Source organism: Falco punctatus, assembly GCF_963210335.1.
Source record: "Falco punctatus genome assembly, chromosome: 6".
NCBI classification, from domain to species: Eukaryota; Metazoa; Chordata; class Aves; order Falconiformes; family Falconidae; genus Falco; species Falco punctatus.
In genome coordinates, this window is record NC_137585.1 from 65,643,353 (window position 1) to 65,668,564 (window position 25,212).

The 25,212-nt window shown below is 39.2% G+C and overlaps 1 protein-coding gene across 1 annotated transcript in view; it reads left to right on the plus strand.

Moving 5' to 3' along the window:
• Window positions 1-5,386, plus strand: part of LOC308065748 (uncharacterized protein) — a 172,084-nt gene extending 166,698 nt beyond the window's left edge. The window contains exon 4 of the mRNA XM_080392053.1: window positions 1-5,386. This exon is cut by the window's left edge and continues 42,352 nt beyond it. The gene's annotated coding sequence lies outside the window, so the exon portion shown is untranslated.
• The last annotated feature ends 19,826 nt before the right edge of the window (window positions 5,387-25,212 follow it).

Consider the following 25,212-nt stretch of genomic DNA (forward strand, 5'->3'; position numbering starts at 1 on the left):
ATTTTGTTTGGCATGAGATACACTGTTAAAAATGTCCAATTAAAACTAGTGCAAGTCTCAGAGTATTTCTAGCGCACTAAAGACATAAGGGAATGTATTTTAATTTGAGTGAAAGGATGTTAAAGATATAATAAGAGACTTGACAGGTTTCCCAGAGAGCAAATGAAATTTAACTATGCAGATCCTACAGGCAAAAAACAATTGTTCTCAGAGATCTGTTTAATACACTTCAGTTCAGCAAATACGGCTTCACTACTAATGCAGGTAAAATAAAAGCAATATTTTAAATTATTACTCTGCAGTCTAAGGTGGTTGTCCTGGGATTTTTGAGGATAAAATAGAATATGGAAAAATCCATTCAACATGGATGTGATGTCAATAAAGCCTTAAGGGAAGAACTGGAAATTCAAATGACCTTGCATCAAAAAGACAATTATTAGACATTTGAATAGCTAAAATTGCCCTGACTAGTCATATACTTTTTTCTTTTAGTATCTGTATACATGTCAGAATAGATATGTGCTGTACGCAGCATTTGCTGTGAAATGTATTTAAAACTTAATCCCTAATCTAACAAGCTAACCCCCCAAATGGGGCCTGAAACTCATGCTGAAAAGACAGTTTGGAGATTCTAGTGTTTCTTTGCTTAACCTGGTAGCAAAAAAAAAAAACCCAAAACTGTAAAGAGGAAAACAGGCCTAGGAACTGGGCACAAATCGCTCAAAAATTTGTTTTAACCAATTTAAAGATGGGTACGCAGTGGGTACTAATTGGTTGAATTGACTACCCAAGCTGAGGGCTAGCTTGCAGTCTTTAGAACTGATTAGAATTAAATATAAAATTATGATCAAGCTGAGAATCCATTGTGCCAAGGATGAATTGTTAAAATCATTAGGCATCCAGAGGTCGTTACATGACTACAGCTCCATACGTATTCCTGTTAGCTAAAGTCTTCAAAAACCTGGCAGCTTGTACCTCCTAGGAATACGCTTGTATCCCTAAATTTCTCCTAAACGCAACTGACACATAAATGTCTAATTGTTTTCATTAATGGAACGTAGTCTCTTAAAAACTTTAGGTTCCTTTGAAATAGACTTCAGGCTCTCTCATCTGCTGTAAATGTAATGATATGATGTTACTGATGCTCATGAAGCTCAAAATTAGCTTTATTATTCCAACACACCTAGCTCCAGGAGTCCTGTTATGCAAGGATCAATTTTTATTTAGTAAAAGATTAACTTCTACTTCTTGTCATCCAGAAAAAAACTAGGAAAATGTGAAACAACACAAAGCTAGATGGAAAACCGGTAGAATTAATTCTGTGGTTCTGTTATACTTTGAAAATCTGATTTTTTTTACACTGGACCATGTCTTCCAAGATGGGGACAGACTCACCACTTCTCAAATGCTAAGGTTATTGATGCTGAGCTCCCCTGATGTACAGAAAGAAGCCCACAGGTAGTTCTGACAGTGAATAGCAAGATCAGCATTACTGTGTCAATAAGTAACACAGAGTGAATCAAACTGAGTGCCTGTATGCTATAAATACCTCAAAATCAACAGAAATGTCACTCCAAAAAAAGGGAGACCCAGTTCTGCAGAACTGAAATAAACAATTTAACATGAATAGCCCAAAGGGAGAGATGGGTTACAAAAGCACCTTTCTCTGCTCTGCTGCTTTCTTCTTGGCTCTTCAGCTGGCTGGTGTTTTCTCTCCCTCTTTTTCTCGTTCAGCCATAACTCAGTCAGGCAACTCGCTTATTAAATAAACAGCCTTCAGAGCAGCTTGTCTGAGGAATGTGGTTCCATTAAGTAAAAATATGGAGTGAGAAACTCTTGAGAAGCAATGATCAGAGATCTAAGAATACAAATGAACAAATGCATTTCCTGATTTAAATATGTTATTGTTATTAGCATCATTATTCATCTTCCAGTAGCTTCAGAACAAATGCCTTGCTGCAGTAAACTTTCATAGGCATAAACATTCATTCTGCCCTAAATAACTTCTAGTGTAATTGAATGTTAGTAACATAAAACACTTACCAGGAAATGAGACTGACTTATACAGAGGCAACTCAGTATGTGACAGGTGGGTTCCAACCTTTTTTTAAGTTAGGAGAATGCTCTTTGTGTTGATAATGGGGTTTCTCAAAGACTAGTTGTATTTTTAACGTGCCCCCCTGTGGTGATGGATGCCAAAAAGCGTGTCTTTACTCCATCCAGCACTCAGAGATCCTGTTTCATAATGGTCTTCAAAGCTTTTTTGCACAAGATGAGGGGAGGTCTGTGGAGCCCTATGACTCCACCTACGAGGGCACATCTTGCTGCACCACATGGGAGACAGGAGCAGCACTGGGAGCGTGGTCCCCTGCAGCAGACAAGTCACACTTTCCCACTCAGCCCTCATCCCACAGCATCCTTCTTCATCACAGATCAGCGCAGGAATCCACTGCCTTTGCCACACAAACTTAACACTTTTTTTTTTTTTTTTTCTTTTGTCCAAGGCCTACAAAGCGCTTTGGAAACAGAAAGCATTTCAAAACATGCCTGGAGCATCACTTTAGAAACAAGCAGACGCACAATATCCCTGTGAGGCAGAACAATGCTATTATACTAATTTCACAGATGGCTAAACTTGAACGCAGTAAGGTAAAGGGCTAGATCCTGTTTGGTGCTGTGCTTTGAAATTTTAGGGGATTAAGCAGCACAGAGAGCCTTTTTCCCCTAGCAGAAAAGCTGAAAGACAATCTATACAAGAAAATAAAATAGGAGTGCAACTGTAAATGCGTTTACTCATACAACATATCCATGGAAGGTGGTTTGCCAGCTAGAGGGCACGCTCATCTTTTCTACTGAGTTGCACAGGTAACGAAGACCCTGATGCACATTTTCGCAACAAGCACGCTTATTCTTTTTTAAACAGCAGTAAAACGAGTCCCATGTGCCTCGCAACCTCTCTTCTTCCATGTTCCCCAAGCTGGCACAAGTCCAAAGCAGATGCTGCCTCTGCTCCACTCCTTTCACCCTCACCTTACCAGCAGGGCACGATTTGCCCAGAATAACCTTGCTCAAGCGTGCAGAGAGCACCCAGATGTCCTCATGGCCGTGCTCAGATCTCTACCTAGACCCTCCCCTGAATATCAATGCTATCTTCTTGCGTGTTCCCTGGAAGAGACTGTGCTTTGGCAGGCTGAAGGATCTTTTTTTGCACCTGCTAGGCGAGAGGATTGCTGAGTTTGATCTCACTTTTTCACTTTGCACAACATGAAATTTTTAATTGTCTGGTTGAGGAAGGGTGGCAGCTGACAATTGTTTTGTTCAGACTTACAGAGCTGATAATGCTCTATTCATGAAACTGGGGCTGTTAATGATTCATGATCTGATATTTTCTCACACTTGATTGTGCACAGTATACTTCATAATTTGAGATTGTCATTTGCAGTTTTCGGGGGAAATAAACCCAACAAAAACTCTCTTTATTCATGGTAGACTTCTCTATAAGTATGTAATTACATCGTGATGTTCCCTGTGATTTGTGCCTTGTTCGGCCCATTGAAAACCTCTTTTAATATATTTTTGTAAAATATTTTCTTTGTCAGAAAAAAATGCAATTTTTCCATGTGACACACAGTGGAGGTACTGTTTTCTTATATATGAGTACTTTACATACGTATAAAATGCTTCAAAGAGCTTTTACAGAATAGGGAAGCTGTGACCACTCCTGAGAATTACTGCAAGAGAAAGTGACTTGTCAATTCTGTAAGCGACTGTCACTTCACTGTATGCAAGCATCTCCCTATCCATCTCAGGTCCTCACCACAGAGATGATAGGAGTCTGCTAAAAGGAGCCTTCCACAGCCAACAAAGTTTTAATAATCAGACCTTCCTTGTAAATGTAAGGGCTGTTTGCAAATTCATACAGAAATAAACCATTCCAAATCACGCGTCATGCAACTGCTGCAGCTTTGGCTATGTGAATTAAGTGGCTGAAAGATAAAGTACTTTCAGTATCTTAGCAGGCTTTGAAGATTTATTTTAGCAGACATTTTGTTCATGAAGAGAAATTTTTTCTCAGTATTGCAGGCCTAAATATTAAAAATAGACTGTTGGCTTTAGGTCTTTCCATTTTTTAGATTGCTGTGAAGTCCTGTTCTCTGAAAAGCAGGATACTGTCAAGTGTCTTTGTTTAGAGAATCCAAATTGCTGATAATTTTAAATCAATATATTCTATAATTACATTTTTTAAAATGGCAGCCAGAATAATTTTAAGAGACATATTTTCTAAACAATGTGTGAGACAGCCACTATTACAAGAGTACCTAGTCAAAAATTACCAGATTAAGTTGAGTGCAGAACTGAGAAAAGGGAAGGCTCAGAGTCTGTCTAGGGTATGTAGCTTGTAGTATCAGGGAACCAGACTCAAAAGGTGATTTCAGATGTCAAAGAATGTAAAAAACTAGTTTAAAAAAAAAAAAAAACACCAAAAACCAAAAAACCAAACATATACGCCTGTCTCATATTTAGACCTATTTATGTATGAGTAAAATCCTAGTTTGCACCATCACCCATGGTGTTCTGGTATAATAAATACAGACAATTTACTCTCTGTAAGAAGCCGGCCAAGCCTAGAGACAAGACTTCTTGCAATTACTTAATACCACATGTACTTGACTTCCCATTCCTTTCTAGAATTCAAGCACTTGGCATGAGAGAAAGGGAGAGATTTTTCTCAGTGTCTTTAAACTCGTGCAGTCCAAGCTTGTTACCTGCCAAAACTGGGAGTTTCAATTCTCTTTAATTTAGAAAAACTCATACACACCTGTTCCATTCACCTTGGAAAAGGTGCTTTTCCAGCCTCTAGGCTATGAACTTGGGACAAGGCTGACTGAAGAAGCAACAGTCATGAAGCCAGCATGTAGTGAGGAGCCTGATTTTTTTAACATGGTTGGTAAAAAAACTCTTCTGGGAGAGAGGGAACAGAACTGTAACTCTTGATAGCGCAGTAATTTCTGTGTTATAACCAATGACTGTCTCATGTCAAAGACAGTGTAGGGCTGAGGTTAAAATACTTTTGTACATATGTGGGTGTTGGGGTCAGTATGTAGAGAGCAACCACAGAGCGTATGTAGCTGTATGCCCTTTCTCCCTCTTTTAGGAACCAAACAGTGAACTTCTTAGGTCTCATTCAACATTACTTGCCAGAAGTTATCTGAAACCTGTGAGGACTTGTCCTAAGGCTTACACAATCATTCACATTTGTATTATTTTCTTAGTCCCAGTAACATTTCTCCACCTTCATGCTCTGAAAATGATACCTTGAAAGGAGAAAAAAAAAAAAAAAAGAAAAAAAAAAAAGAAAAATCAGTATGCTAAGAAAAAGGGGGGGGGGGGAAAGAAAAAAAATCAGTATGCTAAGAATTATTTCTTAGGCATGAACAATCTCTCCATGGTCCATACTCTGAAAGTCGTGTGACCATCATTATTGTTAGCAAATGTGTACCAAGTGCATAACCAATGCTCCCTTCTCTGTCAATTTTATGCTCTTAGAAATCAGTCATGCAAATACCGCTCAGACGATATGATTTAGCAAATCTGATCTGCCTGTTCTAGAGGTAAGCTGAAGAGCAGTTTAAGAATCATAAGGACTGTAATCCCCATTTCTAACTGAATGCATTTCATTAAACAGGTAAGGTTAAATACTTTTGGACATTTAATTCTTCGTAAACTTGTCTGTTATTAAAAGCACTGAAATACTCCAGAGCAATTTTCCAAAGTGCTACAGCTAAACCACCGTTTGCTGTGATTGTTACACAATAGGGAAATATACATAATATTATCTCAATTTAATAGATTCAGATTTATCTCACCTAGCTTTATCCATTTAAAATTTAGACATCTGCCTAGTTATCTGGGGTTTCTCAACAGCCAAAGGAAAAAGACACATCTCCAGAACGTGATTCATCCCTCCTATCTTAAATGCCTATCTCACGTTGGAAGCTGATGCAATTTCTCCTAACTGTTAAAGCGGATGTCTTATTTCTAATCTGAATCTGTCTAGTTTCAGCTTCCAGCTATTGGACCCTGGCATGCTAGATTAGTGAGCTATTTACTGTAAAAAAAAATTATATCTTTCTGTGTATGAAAAGTGCAAGTAATCTACTCTTCAAAGAACTAAATAGATGGAGATTCCTAGTTTCCCACTATATGACATTCTGGTTGCTCTTCAAATAAGTGTTGAGAGATAATATTTCTTATCATCCCAACAGTCACAGCTGGAAAAAAATAGACAGGTTTTTGGGCACATAAGCTCTTCTTTGGGTCTCACTGAGTTCAAAGCTTCTCAACTGAAAGCGAATTTATTTTCATTTCTAAAAAACTATTTAACTGGACAAATTAAAGCTTTTCAAAGGAAGAAGTACTTCTTACACATAATTGGCACTCTAAGGTTTTAATTTAACAAAAAGCATCACAATAGTGAGCCAATTTGTCTTCTATTGCCAGGAGTCTCTTTCCAGTATGTACACAGCAAATTCCATACATAAATGTGATGATTTAAGGTCACACTCTCAAAGTTTGCAGGAATCAGTGAGATTGTTTCCACTAAATTACTTTCATTTAGGCCTGTTTGCTCAACTCTCTATCCTCATCCAGGATGAACATTTTCACGGACATTGAACAGCAGTCAGTAGGAAGGTATGGGGTGCTTGCAGGAATAAAGTTCACATAAATGGTGAGAGAAAGCACATTGTTAATTTGCGCTTTACTTTAAAACTCAAAGTGCATTCTAGAAACCCATGACCCTATTATCAAAGGCTAGAAGAAGATAATGAGATTCTAAATAAGGCTCTGAATAAATGAAGGTTTTCTCTCAATTATGAATGGATACATGCTTACTATTATAGAGGTGTTCTCATGTCACTTTTCTGAGGTCTTTGTCAAAACTTTCACTTTGTCAGATGAAGGTCGAGGGGACATTTTTCTTTTCACAATTACAAGATCACTGTGGAAAAGGTCCCTAATAAAAAATAAATCCAATTCCTAAGCAAAGAGATTCTGACAACTAGAGGGGACAACTTAGGAACATTTGACATTGTCATCCTCTTAGAAATACAGAACAGTTACTTCATCCTTACTTTCCAGTCACATCCTCAATAAATGGATTAAGACAGATATCCTGAGATCCAAGAAATTAATAGGCAAAAGAAAGAAAATAAAGCTTAAGCCGTAAAAAAAATGTCAAGTTTTGCATTTAGTCACATATACAAAATCAATCAATTTTTCTGAAAAATTATTCATGTTTTTTCCCTTTTTTCTTTTATTCCCTAGATTTCACAACTTGATTTTAATGCAAAAAAATAGCTACTTCACTAAAACACACAGAAAAACAATATTTCAATGGTAGCAAACTTCCTGACATGAAACCTAGAAGATATTCCAAAGGTTTTCCCCAAATCTGAGAAATAATAAATGAAAGCAATAGGTTATTGTAAATTTAATTGCACTAATACTGTAAGATGCATTGTCTACAGGAAAAAAATGTTAAAAGTGATTCAGTCTGTTAACTGAACTATTTTGAACAATATTAAATATCTGACACTTCACAAAATGCCAATTGCCTTATGAATAATACTTCTGTCCAAATGTGCAGTAAACAAAAAAATTTGGATATTAAGCAGGAAAATCATTCTGTCCCTATAGTAAATAATATGTTTCTCTAAAGCACAAAGCCTTTTTCCTCTTTTGTCGGGGCATAAATAATATTGTTGGCATTGCTTCATTATTTCTTGAACCTACATTAGATTTTCCCTAGGGCGTGGCAGCTGAGACATGCTTGATCCTCGTTACGTGCCCTGTTACTTGTCAACAAGCTAATGCAACTAAGACTTTTCCTTCCTGGTGGTCCGTGTGTGTGCCTTGAATGATTTGGTTTATTTAAGACAGACCAGATTCACCATTCTTCCTGGTGAAGAGTTCCACAAACCACAGGTGCAGCTCAAATCAGAGCCCAGTCACAATTAGTTTGGCATATTTAGCATTTCTTTGAACCAGCTCTCAGTGGAATTCTTGTGTTATTTCGCAAATAGTTGCAAATGGAATTTGGCTGTTGGATTAAAACAGAAATTCATAAGCTTCTTATGAAAGTATCCCTGCTATGAATAAGGGTTGTGCTGAAAAATCAAGCTATTCATATTATACGCAGCAGACATCTTTCCACCTGAGTGCTTTTCTCCTTTTTTGATAATAAAAGACAAACAAGAAAGCTTCTTCTGAGTTAGAAACAAGGCTAACCCCTTCAAATCCACCAATTTGAAAAAGAGAAAGAGCAAGTAATTAATTTTCTATCCATTTCTGTTTAAAACTGTAACATTTATATCTCTAATGAAATATGCAGTTTTGTTTCATTGGCAGTTGCAAAGCCCTTTTGTGCTGTTATCTTATTCTTTATATTTATGTATCTTTTTTCCTGAAAGCTAACAGATGACAAATTTTTAAACTGCCTTAAACCTTTTAGAACTCCCACACTTTCAAGAACTTTAGTCACTTAAAACTGTAAAAATTGGGAACGGTGATAGATATTTGTCACAGATGGAGTGACGCACCTCACTCATAAGAGAGTAGTAGCAATATGCTTATTGGTATAAAACAGTGATTTAACAAAGTTTGATAGTATATGCGACAGTGGTTCAAGAAGATTCAATGGCAAGGTACACTTGGTTACTTACTACATGGAGGACAGGGTCAGGCAAAACTGTCAGGTGGGCTGTCCTGTCAAGCCATGAAGTTCAGAAAGGACCCCCTTGCATTCTAAACTCCTTCCCAGAGGGGTCTTAGTGCAGCTGCATTCAGAATTAGTCCCAGACTTGGTCAGTAATGTATGTCTAAAGGTTTCTATCAGTCCTTTTCATCATTTAGCTAAGATTTCAAAGTTTAGCATGCTGTTAATCAGTTCCCAAAATTCTGTTGCAGCAAGGAATGTCTCAGCCTTGAGGAGTAACCTTCAGAGGTGTGCAGGACAAGGCCTCAAGGACAAGAGTCCAAGTACTGTTAGCCCGATGAATAGAGACGTGTTAGAACTTGTAGGGCGCAAGCCCTGGGAACAAAGGAGCAAGCTAACTGCAGACTCTTGAGTTGTTGCCGTTGAGATGGCAACCAGTTGGACAAAGAGGAACAAGTAGCCAGATAAGGGAACGGATAGTGCCGATAAGGAACTTTATTAATTAAGAAAGTCACCTAGGAAGAAACCCCCTAATTTTAGAATAGAAATTGTTGCTATGACAAGGTAAACTAATCAGTTCCTATTGTTTTAACGGTGTGCCTTAAATGTCAACCAATCAGTGTTTTTTATTTTTAAGATTTAACCAATCAGTGTGTAATATGTAGAAGATAGAAACGTATATAATTGTAAGAAAATCACTAATAAACAGACAACTTGCTTGCATGAAGCTGTGTCCCATCTCTTCATTCACCGCAGAGGTGTCCCTACTCATGGGGAGATCCTGGCATACATCCCACTGCCATGCAGGAGAGCACAAAGGGCCCTGGGTTGCCCACTATTTATGGAGTAAGGTAATTGACTCAGTCATATTTGCATACCGATTACAGATGTTAGTTTCTTCCAAATTTGGCTTGGGTCAGATCTTGACCAGCACTACAGTTTGGTGGGCATGTTGCTCAAATTAGCCCTTGGCTATTGTGCTGTTATTTGTCTCCCCAAATCATCTCTGAGTCAGATGCATCCATGAAACCAGACACATCCATTTGAGCAAGGGTTTGGGAAGTGGGGGGGGGGGGGGGGCGGCACACCGTCATGACATTTTAAGTGTACTTTTGCAACTTGAGTTTCTGATTTTCAATACAAATCTCATTCTAGCATCAAAAGGGGGTTGGCTGAATATAGCTTAGAAAATACACCTTAGATACATAGCTTAGTCAGAAATCTTTTCCAGTAGCTCCTTTAAGTTTAAGTGAGACTACATAACCACATGTTTAATTTCAAAACATGAAAACAAAATCAAAATCAGATTTATTCACACTAATTCTTGGAATTCAAAATCAGATTTTTATATAGTCATTGTTATACATGCATTTAATTTTCTTGTGCTATAGCTGAACACTTGTGAGTCCTTTTTTGGTGATGTTCGAATCCCATCTGCAATACATTCAAGAGGAATTATCCTTTTGACTTGGACAGAATCAAAATTAAGCTGTAAGGGAACAAATCACATAGTGTTTTAGTTTGCAACAGTATGTGATCACCATTACCCCCTCAAAGGCAACCCCCCAGGTTATATGGTTTCTGAGGAAAACATTTATAAATCCTCAGAGTGTTATATTTTTACCATGGATATAGATGCAATTACTCATGTTCTGTCAGTCATATACTCACTCTCACAGTATTTTTGCCACTCATATTCATTTGTGGCTATTGCACCTGTTGTCACTGAGATAAGACTTATTTTCCTAGGAATGCTCCAAACAAGGAAAAGCCATTGCCAACTCACCAAAAAGTGTTTGGGCAGAAGAGAAGGTGAACACAGAAAGGTGAAGTGATTAGCCTATAGTCACAGGATGTGTGACTTGAACACGGGAGGTGTAGAGCTAGGAAAGGAATGGTGATGCCCAGTTTGGAGGACAGGGCCAATGTACGCTCCATTCACATCATCTGTATTGTTCAAAGGGAATAAAAGAGAGAAAAAGCACCTCTTGAGAGGTGGTTAGGTTAACTGTACAGTTCTGAGGACACTGCCCATAAAGACATCCACTCCAGATGACGAACATGAATGGAGGGAAAGGAGATACAGAAGAAAAAGTGTGCAGTGTGGAAAGCTGACCAGATCACATGCAGTGAGAAGTAAAGCTCAGGCAAAACTGAGCTAAACGTATATAACAACTCTAAGTAAATCTGATAATTTCACAACAAATAAAATAGCAGAGCCAATCACATCTCGCTATAAGACAAAACCACATTTGTGAAGCAAATTATCATTAGTTTCCAGTGGGACACTGATAGAATATTGTGTAATATTGATTTCTAACAAACTAGATTTTAAAAAATAATTCTACATGTGTAAGAAAAGCTTTTCATATTTTTCTGAACTGAATTATTCACTGACTGTAGAACTTCTGTTTTTTCATTTGGAAAATATCTTCTTTAAATATTTAGAAAAAATATCTATAAACAGCATGCAGTTTTAATTACAATTTATACGCTTGCATTTTAATTGCCTTTTAAACTAATTTAGCTTGTTCTTAAAGTTAATTAAACTCATTGGGGGGAAAATGTTCCTTAATTCAGTTGTGAAAATGGAGCAGATGTGGAGATGTATTTGTGATTGTGTCTATCAGTCTGAACTTACAAGAATCCTTCTTATCTTAAAATCTTTAAGAGACGTTTAAAACAAAGTGTTTCCTGTATGAGCAAGGTGCCCTGTGCATCTCCTGTGTGCTTTCAACATTAAAACTGTACACGTGCAACATGTTCTTTTTTAATTAGTTTGCTCCTTCTAAAATACATTGAAGTTGGCTATAGGGGAGGATGCATCAGTGTCTGTACTGCTAGAACTTCAGGGTTTGGGGAGTTTTCACTCTGAGCTTACAACCATTTAAGCAATTCAAATTCAGGGCTTGATTTGAACAATTCTGAGTTTTGCAATGAGCTTCTAGGAGGCCTGTGAGCATTCTAGCAGCGAGTCAAAGGAAAGCACATTCTTCAGAGAGAAAAACATTAGAAATACATATCAGTGGAATCAGAGGTCACCGTGATACCTACAATTCAATTCTTGATATAGCATTGAAATGGCCAACCTGATGTTCATGGCTGTTCTGCTGTTGCAGAACTCTGTGTGAGCTGGCTGCAATGCCCACAAAATCCAGAGCTCGGAGCAGTTCGTCCACGCTGAACTCAAACTATCTGTTTCCAGATGGTTTAGGTACCTCTACTCCAGGCACAATTACAGCTGTCAACCCTGAAAATGAAATTGTTTAGAAAATGATATGGGAAAAATTAAAGTCCCAAATATCAAGGGAATTCCCAGTTTCTCAAGGGCAATTACCTACAATCTTGCTGTAGTAGCCACCAGCAAAGAAACTCATAGCCCATTTTCCCTAAAGTGACCTGTTCGTATTCCTTCCCTGAAAGAATTTATCTGCTAATCAATCTAAACTAAACACTTACTCTCCAGCCTGTCATGAAAAGAGTCCAGTGAGTATTTCTGGTTACAGTGGTAGTATCTGATAGCTATTAAACAACTAGGGTACTGCAGACAATTGATCGTTTGACAGATACAGAACATTAAAATCATAAAATGAATCCAAACCTTCAAAAAGACCATAAAAATGATCAGAAGCGACTCCCTCACAATGCTCATTAGGGAAGGTCTCGAATGGTGTTTAACCAACATAAGTAAACAAAGAGGGATTCATTGGGAGGGTTGCAAAAGAACAATAGCCATTGTTGCAGTTGCTTCAGAATGGAGTGCTGGACACCCAGAAATTAAAAAAAAAAAAAAAAAAAAGAAAGAATAAAGAGAAAAAAAAGAAAGCCCTTTCATGCTCACTGTATACCAGCATCTGTGGGTCAGTGATTCCGAGGTCACTGCTGTGGCCTTACAGGTTTTAAAAAGAAAGCCTCAGTTAGACTATGGTTCTGTTATTGCAGCAGAAACAAGCTCACTGCCGGTTTGTTAACTTGTTTTGATTCTGCTCTACTCTTGTTTCATTGACGTACACAAGGCTGACATCCAGAGACACTCTTCTTGGGCAGTCATGTGTATCAGGCCCCGTACGCTCACTGTCAGCTTGATAGGACTACTAAATGGCTGTGCGCTGATCCAGAAGCAACTATTCCTCATACTGTGCAACTTGTTGGAGCTTTTATGCATACTATATAGTGTGTGACAGCTACTTTTGTGCATGTGTAACTACTCATTATATACACATTTAAATTCCTTTGCAGTAATGCCTGCATGTATTTCACTTACAGATAAACTTTATTATTTTTTTTTCTCCTTTTGTCATGAGTCTTTATTTTCATGCTCTTGGGATTTGAAAGGATTTTTTTTTTTCAAACTCTTTCTTTACTGACCATCCGTGTTTGCAAGAACCATTTCATTAACTGTTGCAGCGTATAAACCTAATGGAGTTAATCCATTCTTTCACACCCAAAAGCAAATTGAAGTTACCTCAGCAGCTTCCATAAAACGTGGTTGAGCTTGTACTTTTTAGAAGATTAGTGAACACAGAGGTGGGTGCAGGCCCTGTTGGAGGAGCTGTACATTCCCACAGGCAAAATTCTTTTTTACCATATTGCTGTCTCCCTAGTTTCTCTTCTCCACTGCTGCAGCCCCAATCCCAGAGAAATTCATACTGAGAATCATGATGGTACGTAGCTGTGTCTGTGGCAACTAAACACAACTGGGAGGTTCATATGGGATTATCTAACCTGAAAGGACTTCTGAAAGTAGGGACCATGTATTTCCTTGCCTGACAAAACGCTGTCAGGTGTCGTGGATCACATCAGTCATATTATGCATGAGTGAGAAATTACAATTTCAAATTTTTATCTGTCATGAAGATTTCTCTAGGTGTTTAGCTACATTAGGAATATTCCCCACTGGCTTAGCACACTTGGTTTCATGATGGCTCCTAGCATAAACTTAGGGCTGTGTGTAGGACTTTCAAAGCCTATAGCCTAATGTCAGAACATGAATTTGCTTTGCATTGTGTCTATTTAGCAACTGTGGTCTCTGAATTACTGATAAAACCTTCTCATATATGTTCATCACAACCATAGGTGTTATTTGTCAGCCATAGCCTTCTAAAAGTTAAGCAACACATTTAATAACCTAGGATCCTTCTATAGTCAATAGGCACTTTAAAAAGCTATTAATCTAATCTAATTTAAGCAACTTCTTGGGACCAGGAAATTGTTATTTTCTCTACCTCTAGAGGTGTGTTTACATTTCATGTGAAATCTATATCAGAATTCTAAATACCTCCTGTTCACTTTTGAAACCAGTTTGTAAACCTTCTATATCCATTCCAGATTTGGAGATCTACTACCTCACCTAAGACCAGCACAATAAAACAGTCCCTTCCTCAGGTCTGTATAAACAATGTAAATCATTTGGAAAATATTAGTCCAAGGTGCCTTCATTTTGTCATCATTACAGACTTCTTTTGAATCTTCTGAGATGCCATGCTGCTAGCATCCACATTTACCCTTGGAAAAAAAAAAAAAAAAAAAGACTGTCTTAACCTTGCTAATACCTAGGTCCCAGAGCACAAGCTGTCATGACTATGCAAGCAGTGAAATAACCACAAGGTCTTTGTAGAGTCTTAGATTATTCCCTGTTTGCACACAGGTTAAGTGTGATATGAAAGAAGAGAGTAGGAAAAAAATTATGCTGTACTGATTCCTAAGAAAGAGCTGGTGAGAGTCAGCAAGTAATGTCACTCCTTATTAAAAAGCAAGTAATAAACTTTCCTTCTGTCATCCTTTAGTGACTTCAGTGATGTTTTCATTTTCCTTTATTTTCTACTGCTGGTTACACAAGTTCTGAGCCAAGTCAGCAGTTCATGAAGTACAATGGCTAGACCATTGCAAAGGTCAAATGCAAAGGGAAGGATGAATCTCATCTAACTTCAGCCACTTAACATCTATCTGAGCTATACAATTATGCTCATTTCTAACAAGTGAGGAGGAATTGCTGTTTTTAGGAAGCAGTTTATTTTCATCCTAATACATATTATGTAATAAGGCTAATAAATGTGCTCCACAAGTGGGTTTTTGTGTGTGAATAGTAAATGAAGTCTGAACATCTAGTTCAGCTGTAGGTATAAGACATCTAAAATAGTGGAGATTAATTAACCTTAAATAACTTAAAATCAAACCAGAAGCAGCACAAATCAAGTATTGTAAATCATTCAGAGAATAAACACAAGGGTTTGCCACATATCACCTCTGTTTGAATGGAGATAACCTACCGTCATTTGAACAGAAAAAAACTGAACTAGCATTTTCAACAAGCTCATACTGCCTAATGTATCCTGGGCCACATAGGAAATGTCAATATGTTTTCTCTCTCCATTAACTTTAGAAGGCAATTAGAGGACTAGTTTACACTAGACAGACCACTTTTTGAAAACTAGAAGTAAAAGACATTAATTCTACCCTATATGTTTGCTCTGAGGATTTATTTCTTCTGAAAATCAGGCTCGTGCTCCTACCCACTGTGTAGTCTGGCTAGCTCTATACCACTGGCTGACACTTGTAACAGTAAGTGGACAACACACTGTTCCAAATGCCCAGGTTCCCCTTCAGATGCAAGTGACTATCATTAAAGTAACTCCATTGCTGCATACTGTCTTTCTCCTGACAGTTCAGCACAGAGCTGGGCATCAGAACCATTTCCAATAGTCTCAGAGAGCAGTCTGGAGACACTAGTACAGGCAGTTCTGCTCAGCGATGTCATTTCTCACCTCTAGCTTTCCTTACCATGAGATGTGGATGCTGCATTTTCACTTTTGCAGCCAAAGGTTTTTATTGGCTCCATGGTAGGAAGAAAGGATTTTTCTTTTGGAGGGATTTCAAACAGCAAAAGGTAAATATCTAAGCACAAAAGTTATTGTCTGCCTTTATTCTGTTCTGCACAACCTGTCTTCACTGTCACCATGCTCCTGATGCCTGATAGGATGCCATCCACAGGCATTTATTAACCATGCTTATGGGCAGCCTAAGGCACCCCAGAAGGTATTAGGAGCTTTCACTCAGCATATGATCCAACTTTTTGCAAGCATCCATCGCAGATCATGGACAACAAGCATAGTTGTTCACAGTTACACTGCCCTGTCATTAATTGGGCTTGAAAATCTTTCATATGTAATTCCTGAAACTACTATTAATTTGGTTTTTCTGTATGGCTAACAGTTATTCTTGGTTTGTAAACAATTTTCCAGTAGATCAGTAATAGAAGAGTTATACCCCATATTCCAAATACATTGTCGTTCATCCGTTTCAGAGAGAAAAGCCACTCACTTGTATTTTAGCCATAGTAGATGTCAATAATTGTAAGACGTTGCAAAGCCCATATAGAGGATTTCCATATAGATTACTGCTAGGATATTTTGTGTTATGATGGAGATTAGCTGTGGCATATCAGTTACAATCCTAAATGAATCTAATTAGCAGGAAAAAATTATCTTGATTCAGTAGGGGAGATTGTTTAAGGGCAAGAGTATAAAAGGTTTGGTTTAGTAGCAAAGAATGAAAGAAGCCCACTTCCACCCAACACAAACTTAAGTTTGATTTTCGAACAGCCTGTTCGCTTTAAGAAGCTGATTCCAATGTTCCTGAGCTAAATCAAACCACTTGTGATTTCTACTGAATCCAGACAAAAGCAATTTTTTACAGTTTATCATCACAATATTGATTCAGTCATATTTGTTATGAAACAAGATTGATGTGGATGTTGAAAACTGCTAAAGGGAGTTCAAGAGGTTTCAAAGAGTAGTTTATAATAGATAGTGAAAACTAACATATTGTAATGTGTCGTAGCACTCTCCAAACCATCAAGCTGCAACAAGGTCTTTTACCATCACATACCATCATACTCTTCATACCAGTCCCTCTGCTGCCTTCTCCTGGTCTCTACTCATCCAGGGCACATGTTCTCTTTCTTTTTGCTTCTCCCTCCTCTCTTTTCCTTGGTTTCTCTCTCTTCATTGGCTGCCCAACCTCTTAACAGAAGCAGCCACACCTGCACCTTATCTACATCAGCCAACCCCACCACTACCACCTCACCCAAGCGAGCCCACAGCTGTATATTATCAATGTTAATTAACCCAGCTTCATCCCTCTGCAGTAGTGAATTAAAAAACTTACCTTGCCTTATAGAGAGAGAAGTGATCGTAATCCATATATGTATGTATTTAGCCAGAAACAGATTCTTTCATTACTTTAAAGAATGATAGAATGAATAACTTGAAGCAGACAACGGGAAAAATGCCAAAGAAAAATTGAATTAAATAAAATAGAAAAAAATTAGAATTAAGATGATGAGCTGGTGAGGTTATTATAGTACTTCTAACACCCTCTAGTAGTAAATGCAGATCAATATCAAGCAATTCTATAGCAACCTTAACTCTGATCAGCATGGTTTTCTATTTTTTCACTATATAAATTTGCTTAAATATTGTTTTCAACCATTATTCATTTATTTCAACTTTTTCTGCAATAATTGTAGCTATAAATGTCACCACACCACTTTAACAAAATCTTTCAGGGGCATGCATGCACACTGCTAATACTCTCTTTTTAATTACCATATTACGTAGGTATTGAATAAATTCATATGTCATTAAGATACAGATACTTCCTTTAGTATTTTTAATGTATTAAAATAAGAGTATCCCAAAGCATCTCTAACTTCCTATAATTTATCAGAGTTTTTCTAAAAATGTTCTAAAAAGCCACCATCCAAAAGAAAACAAATAAATGAAAAAGAAGTCAAAGTTAATATCGTAACCTGTATAGGTAATAAATTCTTCACAAGTTGATATTTTTTGTTAGATAATAACTAGTATGAAACTTAGGTGTATGCAAATGTTTCTTTCCATGGAAATATAAGTAAATAAAGTTCTTTATCTGATGGTGCAGTTAAAAAATTTCTAACAATGTTTAGAAATTTTCTAAGTTGCTCCCTAACCCTATAGTTTTGAAGATGGTTTCCATCAGTGAAATTGGCTTTCCAGCCTACAGGTCTTCTCCTTCCCCAAACCCTTGGTGTTAGCTTTGTGGGTAATAATGTAGGTGATCCTTTTATCTTATAGGAATTCATATCTTTAACGTACATATTGCAAATGCATAGCTCCGTATTCACCCTGTGTACTTTTCAGCACCCAGCTAAGACCCAAGAATAGGGTTGATAGAGAAAGATATCCACTTTAGGAGGGATGCTCATGGTTCAGTTAGCTGCCCACCACCAGAACAACCTTATCTGATTACACTCCTAAATTGGGCATTTTGGTTATATTTCAAATCAGATGAGAAAGGCAGGCCTTATCGTACTAAATATAATAAATAAGCAATGTTCTCAGGAGGTTAGGGTATGAAGCTCAAGATAACTATTTTCTATTCCCAGTTCTTCTGCTGGTCAACCTTATCTCCTCCTGATTTGGTAAATAAGAACCTCTATCCTAAAACTCTTTGAAATTTATTTAAATTTAAAAAAAAAAAAGGGGGGGGGGGGGGGAAGCCATACATGGGAAACAAGCATTATTAACTTATATGTTGTTTTTATCTTAAAATGTGGCAGAATCTTAACTAGCAATTTTCTTGGTTTTAAACAGAAATGCATGGTACATAAAAGGCATAAAATGTTCTTTCAGAAAGTTTACAAGGGTTACATCAATGCAATAAATGATGAACACAAAACGTTGTACAAATGGTCCCAGTCATCTTCTGGCTCCAAGATCAAATCCCTCTCACTAGAAAAATAATGAATCAGAACGGTTTCTTGTCCACACACGCTCTCAGAAGACTGAGTACATGTGGTGCCTTTAAACTGTACAATGCTGATGGAGTGACAGATCTTGAAAGCCCATCTGCCCTAGTATTTCAGCTGCTGACAGTTTTGTTTTGTGGGAGTCTATTCATAAATTTTTGTTTGCTGATGCTTTTCATCATAAATGTTTAAAAGTATAAGTGTATAATCATTTTCCATTTAAAAAGCCTGATTGAAATCTGGCTGAAGTCAATGGGAACTTTTCTTCCTTTGACATCAATAGGCTTTGGATCAGATCCATACAATGCAATTTAGTGCAGCAGTTAAACGTGTACTACAGTTCCATGGACTACAGAGAGACTTTAGACATATTCTCAACAAATGCCCTCAATATTGAGCTGTCAGGGGAAAAAAGCATTTGTTTGGTGGTTTGCAGGGGAAGGAAGGCAAGAAGTAGAGGGGAACTGAAGTTGACTCAGGATAATAAAAAAAAAAAATTAAAAGTTAGTGGGTTTCTTACAATGTCCACTAAAACTGAGATGGTCACAGGCATAAGTGGGCCAGTAAGAAAGTTTCTAAATCACAGAAACCTCTTCTTTTTTTACATAAGACCTACTTCTCTTAAGAAAAGACAACCTGGAGTGTTCTGGAAGTGGTGTGTTCTTCTGTGCCCATAAAATACACCCAGGGATGTTATGGTGCATAATACAAACTGTCAGCCTCAGTAAATATTTGGGACTGGGCCTTATAGAATAAGTGTGCACTAGAATACTTGGAGTCAGATGCTCTTATGTACGATACAGCCCTTCATGTCTGAGCAGTCATGTAAGCCTGAAAATAAACAGAATTCCTATAAGTGCATTGAAAGTTGTCTAATGCTGTTGGATGGCAAAAGTGCCATCCTTAAAACCTGTGATCTAAACTGTTGCACTTTCTTTGCAGCCAGCACTTACCTGGTCACATTTGTACCTCTTTGGAGCAAAGTCAGGAAATGTGCATGAATAATAATTACACAGCAGGTTTTGGGACCAAATCTGTAGATCCCCAAGAATCACAGTTGCAATGTCAAACAGAGTGGGAATTGGATACAATGAGTCACTGGACAGAGTTGGATATCCAGTCTGATTATCCAACACATAAGTAGGTGCTCAGAAGTGTCTCCCAATAGGAAACATTGATGTTAAACTGTGCTTTTCTATTATATCCCCTAACTTCAGGCTGCTGCAGAGAATTTTCAGGCTCCCCTGGAACATCTACATACTGCAGATCCACCTTCCCATCTTTATACATTATTCCACTGGTCACTTCATTTATTCACTTCACGAATTTAAGTTCTTTGGGCTTTGGACTTGTTCTTTCACTGTCTGGGCTTACAAAGTTGAGTAGTTTCATTTATACAAAAGGGTATGCGCAAAGGGAAATTGCTCGTGTTTAGGGACCATAGGCATGACTGCACAAGGCAGTTATATAGAAAAGTAAAATGTTGAAATATACACCAAACAGTGGTGGTTTTGCAGTATCTAATAAACTGGTGTTTATGAAAGGTGAAACTCAGGATATTTAGTTCTGTCTCCTTCTCTTAGTACTTTAATCAAAGAAATATCAACCTCTCCCTGGAAATCCCAAGCAAGAAAAAAAATCAATTTTTTTTACAGAAAACTTTAAAGTAGACCAGGAAAAAAAGCACTAACCTTTTATGAACTCTTAAAAAAGGGAAGATTAAAAAATGTGTGATCAATAGTAAAATGGATCTTCTGTGAGTCTCATGTCTCTTCTGCTTTTAAGACAAAAGCATGTTAACAAGCACACAAGCATGGACAAAAATACGGAGGGCTATATTTACCTTCCACTTAAGCTGTGAAACGCTAATGGAAAGCATCTGACTCCAATTTAGTTCCTTCATTGCAAAACCTGAAGATGGAACTTAAATACTTCTGACAAAAGTACAGCTCCTCTGGGTTATTTTTGTTTGGTGTTTTGGTTTGGGTTTTTTGGGTTTTTTTGAGGGGGAGGGGGTTGTGGTGCCGGGGGGTGGGTGGGTGGGTGGGTGGGTGGGTGTGTGGGGGGGGGTGTGGGTGGGTGTGTGTGGGGGGGTGTGGGTGTGTGTGGGTGTGTGTGGGTGTGTGTGTGGGGGGGGGGGTGGGGGTGTGTGGGGGGGGGTGGGTGGGTGTGTGGGTGTGTGTGTGTGTGGGTGGGTGTGTGGATGTGTGTGGGGGGGGTGTGGGGGGGGTGTGTGTGGGTGTGTGTGGGTGTGTGTGTGTGGGGGGGGTGGGGGTGTGGGGGGGGGGTGGGTGGGTGTGTGGGTGTGTGTGTGTGTGGGTGGGTGTGTGGATGTGTGTGGGGGGGGTGTGGGGGGGGTGTGTGTGGGTGTGTGTGGGGGGGTGTGGGTGTGGGTGTGTCTGTGTGTGTCTGTGTGTGTCTGTGTGTGTGGGGGTGTGTGGGGGTGTGTGTCTGTGTGTGTCTGTGTGTGTCTGTGTGTGTCTGTGTGTGTGTGTTGCTGTTTTCCCCCCAGATCATCAGGTCTTCAATACAATACAAGGAGGCCATCCAGGCACAGTCAAAAAATAATATTCTCAGGAAAGATTGAGTCACTGGAAGCTGCAAACCTAATTCGTAGTAGAGGAGGGAAAAAAGTCTTTTGACAGTTTATTAGTTCCAGGAAAAGGTATCAAGGGTCGCCAACTACTCCTTTTCTGCTAAAATATTTATAAGAGAGCATAGTGGAGAGATGTGCTTATTTGACAGCGTTTTGGGAATTATTCCTGAAGATGCCTATGGCCAAAGATCTTTTTTGCTGTGTCGTGGTTTAACCCCAGATGGCAACTCAGCCCCACGCAGCCACTCGCTCACTTTCCCCACCCCCACCCCCACCCCGGGTGGGATGGAAGGGAGAATCAGAAGAGAAAAAGTGAGAAAAGTCATGGGTTGAGGTAAGGACAGTTGAATAAGTAAAGCACAAGCTGCACACAAGCAAGCAAAGCAAAACAAGGAATTCATTCACCACTTCCCATCGGCAGGCCAGTGCTCAGCCATCCCCAGGACCACCAGGCTCCATCACGTGTGGTGGTGACTCAGGAAGACAAATGCCATCACACCAAACATCCCCTTCTTCCTTCTTCTTCCCCCAGCTTATGTATGCTGAGCATGATGCCATAAGGTATGGAGTATCCCTTTGGTCAGTTGGGGTCAGATGCCCCAGCTGTGTCCCTTCCCAATGAGTGGCATTCCTCAGGTGTTTGTACTGGGACTGGCACTGCTTAACATCTTTATTCCTCAGGGGTTTGTACTGGGACTGGCACTGTTTAACATCTTTGTCAGTGACACGGACAGTGGGACTGATTGCACCCTCAGCAAGTCGCCGATGACACCAAGGTGAGTGATGTGATCAACATGCTGGAGGGAAGGGATGCCATCCAGAGGGACCTTGAGAGGTTTGAGAGGTGGGCCTATGTGAACTTCATGAACAGTTCAACAAGGACAAGAGCAAGGTCCTGCACCTGGGTCAGAACAATGCCAAGCACAAATACAGGCTGGCAGAGAATGCATTGAGAGCAGCGCTGAGGAGAAGGACTTGGGGATGCTGGTGGAAGAGAATCCAGACATAATCTGGCAAGGTACATTCGCAGCCCAGAAAGCCAGCTAAACCCTGGGCTACATCAAAAGAAGCATGACCAGCAGATGGAGGGAGGTGATTCTCCCCCTCTACTCTGCTCTTGTGAGACCCCACCTGCAGCGCTGCGTCTAGCTCTGGGGCCTCAAACATAAGGACACGGACCTGTTGGAATGAGTCCAGAGGAGGGCCACAAAGATGCTCAGAGGGCTGGAGCACCTCTTCTAGGAAGACAAGTTCAGAGAGTTGCGGTTGTTCAGCCTGGAGAAGAGAAGGCTCCAGGGAGACCTTACAGCACCTTCCAGTACCCAAAGGGGCCTGCAAGAAAGCTGGAGAGGGGCTTTGTACAAGGGCATGTAGTGACAGGACAAGGGGGAATGGATTTAAGCTGAAAGAGGGGAGATTTAGATGAGATATAAGGAAGAAATTCTTCACTTTGAGGGTGGCAAGGTGCTGGCACAGGCTACCAGAGAAACTGTGGGTGCCCCATCCCTGGAATTGTCCAAGGCCAGGCTGGACGGGGCTGGGAGAAATCTGGGCTGGTGGAAGTTGTCACTGTCCCTGGCAGGGGGGTTGGAAGTGGGTCATCTTTAAAGTCCCTTCCAACACAAACTATTCTGTAGTGCTGTGATTCTATGAACTTCTTGTGCAGCCCCATCCTACTCATGGGTGGGAGTGTGTGAGAAGCAGAAAAGGCCTTGACCCTGTAAGCACTGCTCCGCACTAACTAAAATATCCTGTGTTACCACCACTGTTTTCAGTGCAAATCCAAAACATAGTCCCATACTAGCTACTGTGAAGAAATTAACTCTATCCTAGCCAAAACCAGCACAGCCTCTACCTACCTATAGATCTGATGAATCACTGGGAATGTCACCTTTGCCTTCAAGTGTCCTTGGTCTCTAACTGTCCAAATACACAGTGAGACCTTTGGGATTTTTCACCAGCTTTATCATGGGGTTTGGAAATGTGCTTTCTCCTAGGCCTTTCCAAACAGAATGCGTATCATCCATGTAGCCTGAACAAAAAGTGGGAATATTTCTTTCAGACTGTGACAGAGGCTGTTGATGGTAAGGAAAATGCACGGGTAAACCATTTATAGAGAGGACCATGCAGCATCCTGATATAGTTTTATTCTGCTTCAAAAATAATAAATATTCATTAACCGTTAGGGAAATGCCTCCACATTCTTTTTTGTGTGTTTTTTTTTTTTTTTTTTCCTTGCAAAGCTGCAGTAAAAGGACTCAGAATGTAATTTAGCTTATTAATATTCTTTATTTGTATTACAGTAGTAATCAAAGCCTAGTAATCCAGTAATCACCCCACCATCATTGTGCTCTGACAAATGACCTTTATCTGGCTGTCACTGCAAAATGTACCCATAGCTGAGAGCAGCAAATGACCAAGTACAAGCTTCAAAATATGTACATGTGGAAGCTTCTGCAAACTCATCCTTTCTTTGGTAGTGGAGCACATAAGTGATGATGGGAATGGAAGACAACAATATGCTATAGAAACTATTTGATGTCCCCTCTCACCTCCTTTTTCTTTTTTTTTTTTTTTAAAGTCTGCACTGGGATGAGAACCACATTTTGGCAGAAGATTTTCTCCATATACAAGAGTCTATCCTGAAAGCAGAGGAGGTCAGATTCATGGCTATTCACTTTGCCTGAAGGGTTTTTTCACCTCAAGTTACTGCAGATTAGGCCAAGCAGTGACTTAACCTGTGTTCCCCAGAGCTTAGACCACTGCCTGAAACTTTTAATTATTGTGTTTTTCTTTCCTTCACTTTTGCTCTTTCTTTTCTTATTTCTTCTCCCCCATATCCTCTTCAATAAGAAAAAAAAACCAACCAAAAACAACCAACCAAACAAAAAAATACAACAAAAAAAACCCTCAAACTCCTATGGAGATTAATTGATTTCTGTGCTTTTTCTAATTGTTGCTATTGCTGAGAAACTGAGCAGAGGTCTGGGGAAGTACACAGGCTGGCGGCTGAGGCAGGAAACCGGGTTCCAAGGGACAAGATTCAGTTCCTGGCAAAACTGGAAATTTCCAAAGTGTTACTGCTCATTAATTGTTCTCTGTCCTTTTCCTCTCTCTGCAAAAATGAAAACAAGGGTACTTCTTTCCTCCTGCAAGTTTCTTTATTGATTTGTGATGAGATTTGTTAAGTTTTCAGTTGTGGACATTGTTTATTATCTTGTTTGGAATTAGATGGGTAAACTAAAGTCTCCAGTGAAGGAAATAAAGTGATTGGGGAAGGTGATAATTTTCATTATGTGACTATGGTTATTTAACCTGAGGAGGCTCTGGGAATCTACTATAATAACGTTTGGATGAGATCGTCTGTGGTGCTCAGCACTGGATAATTCTGATCTTGCTGATAGAAAGGTAAAATTGGATTTAGGCTAAATGCCAAATACATAGGAAAGTTCCACACAAGTGGAACGTGGCAAGACTGGTTCCAGGACACGAAATAACAAACAAAAAAAAAGGAGTTCAACTCCCTAAATATGGAGGCTTGATGCCATTTAAAATGTCCCAAAGTGGTCCAATTTAGTTTCTTACCACCATCTCCTAAGTACCCTGTGCAGTTCAGCTCACCTAAAACTAGACACACAAGGGCAGGGCAGGGAATATTTATCTCTTTATGCTGTTGCATTGACTTGATCTGCTCCAGCAGTGATGCAAGCATACACACCATGCCAACATTTAGAGAGCCACATGTAGACATGTTTACATTTCTTTGCCTTGGAGATAGATCTCACCTCAAATGTTTGAATAGCTGTATTTTAAGTATGTAGGGCTTAAAAGTGGTTCCTTTAAAAGGAAGGAGCTTGCCAGTCAGTTTGTTTCTGCTCCAATGCTCCCTCTCCCTCACAGTGACCCGAACCAAACTCTGAGTTTATAACGGCATCTGAAGCCAGGTGAGTTTCCAATAGCTTGAGGCTTTCAAATGTCATGCTGCTCTGCTAATTGCTTAAGCAGCTGTACTTTTATACCTTCAATCCTTTCTGAAAAGGTAATCTATGTGAACTTGTTTTTTTATACAAAGAAACTAAGAAAACAACAAATTTGGTTTTCAGAGAGAAGCAG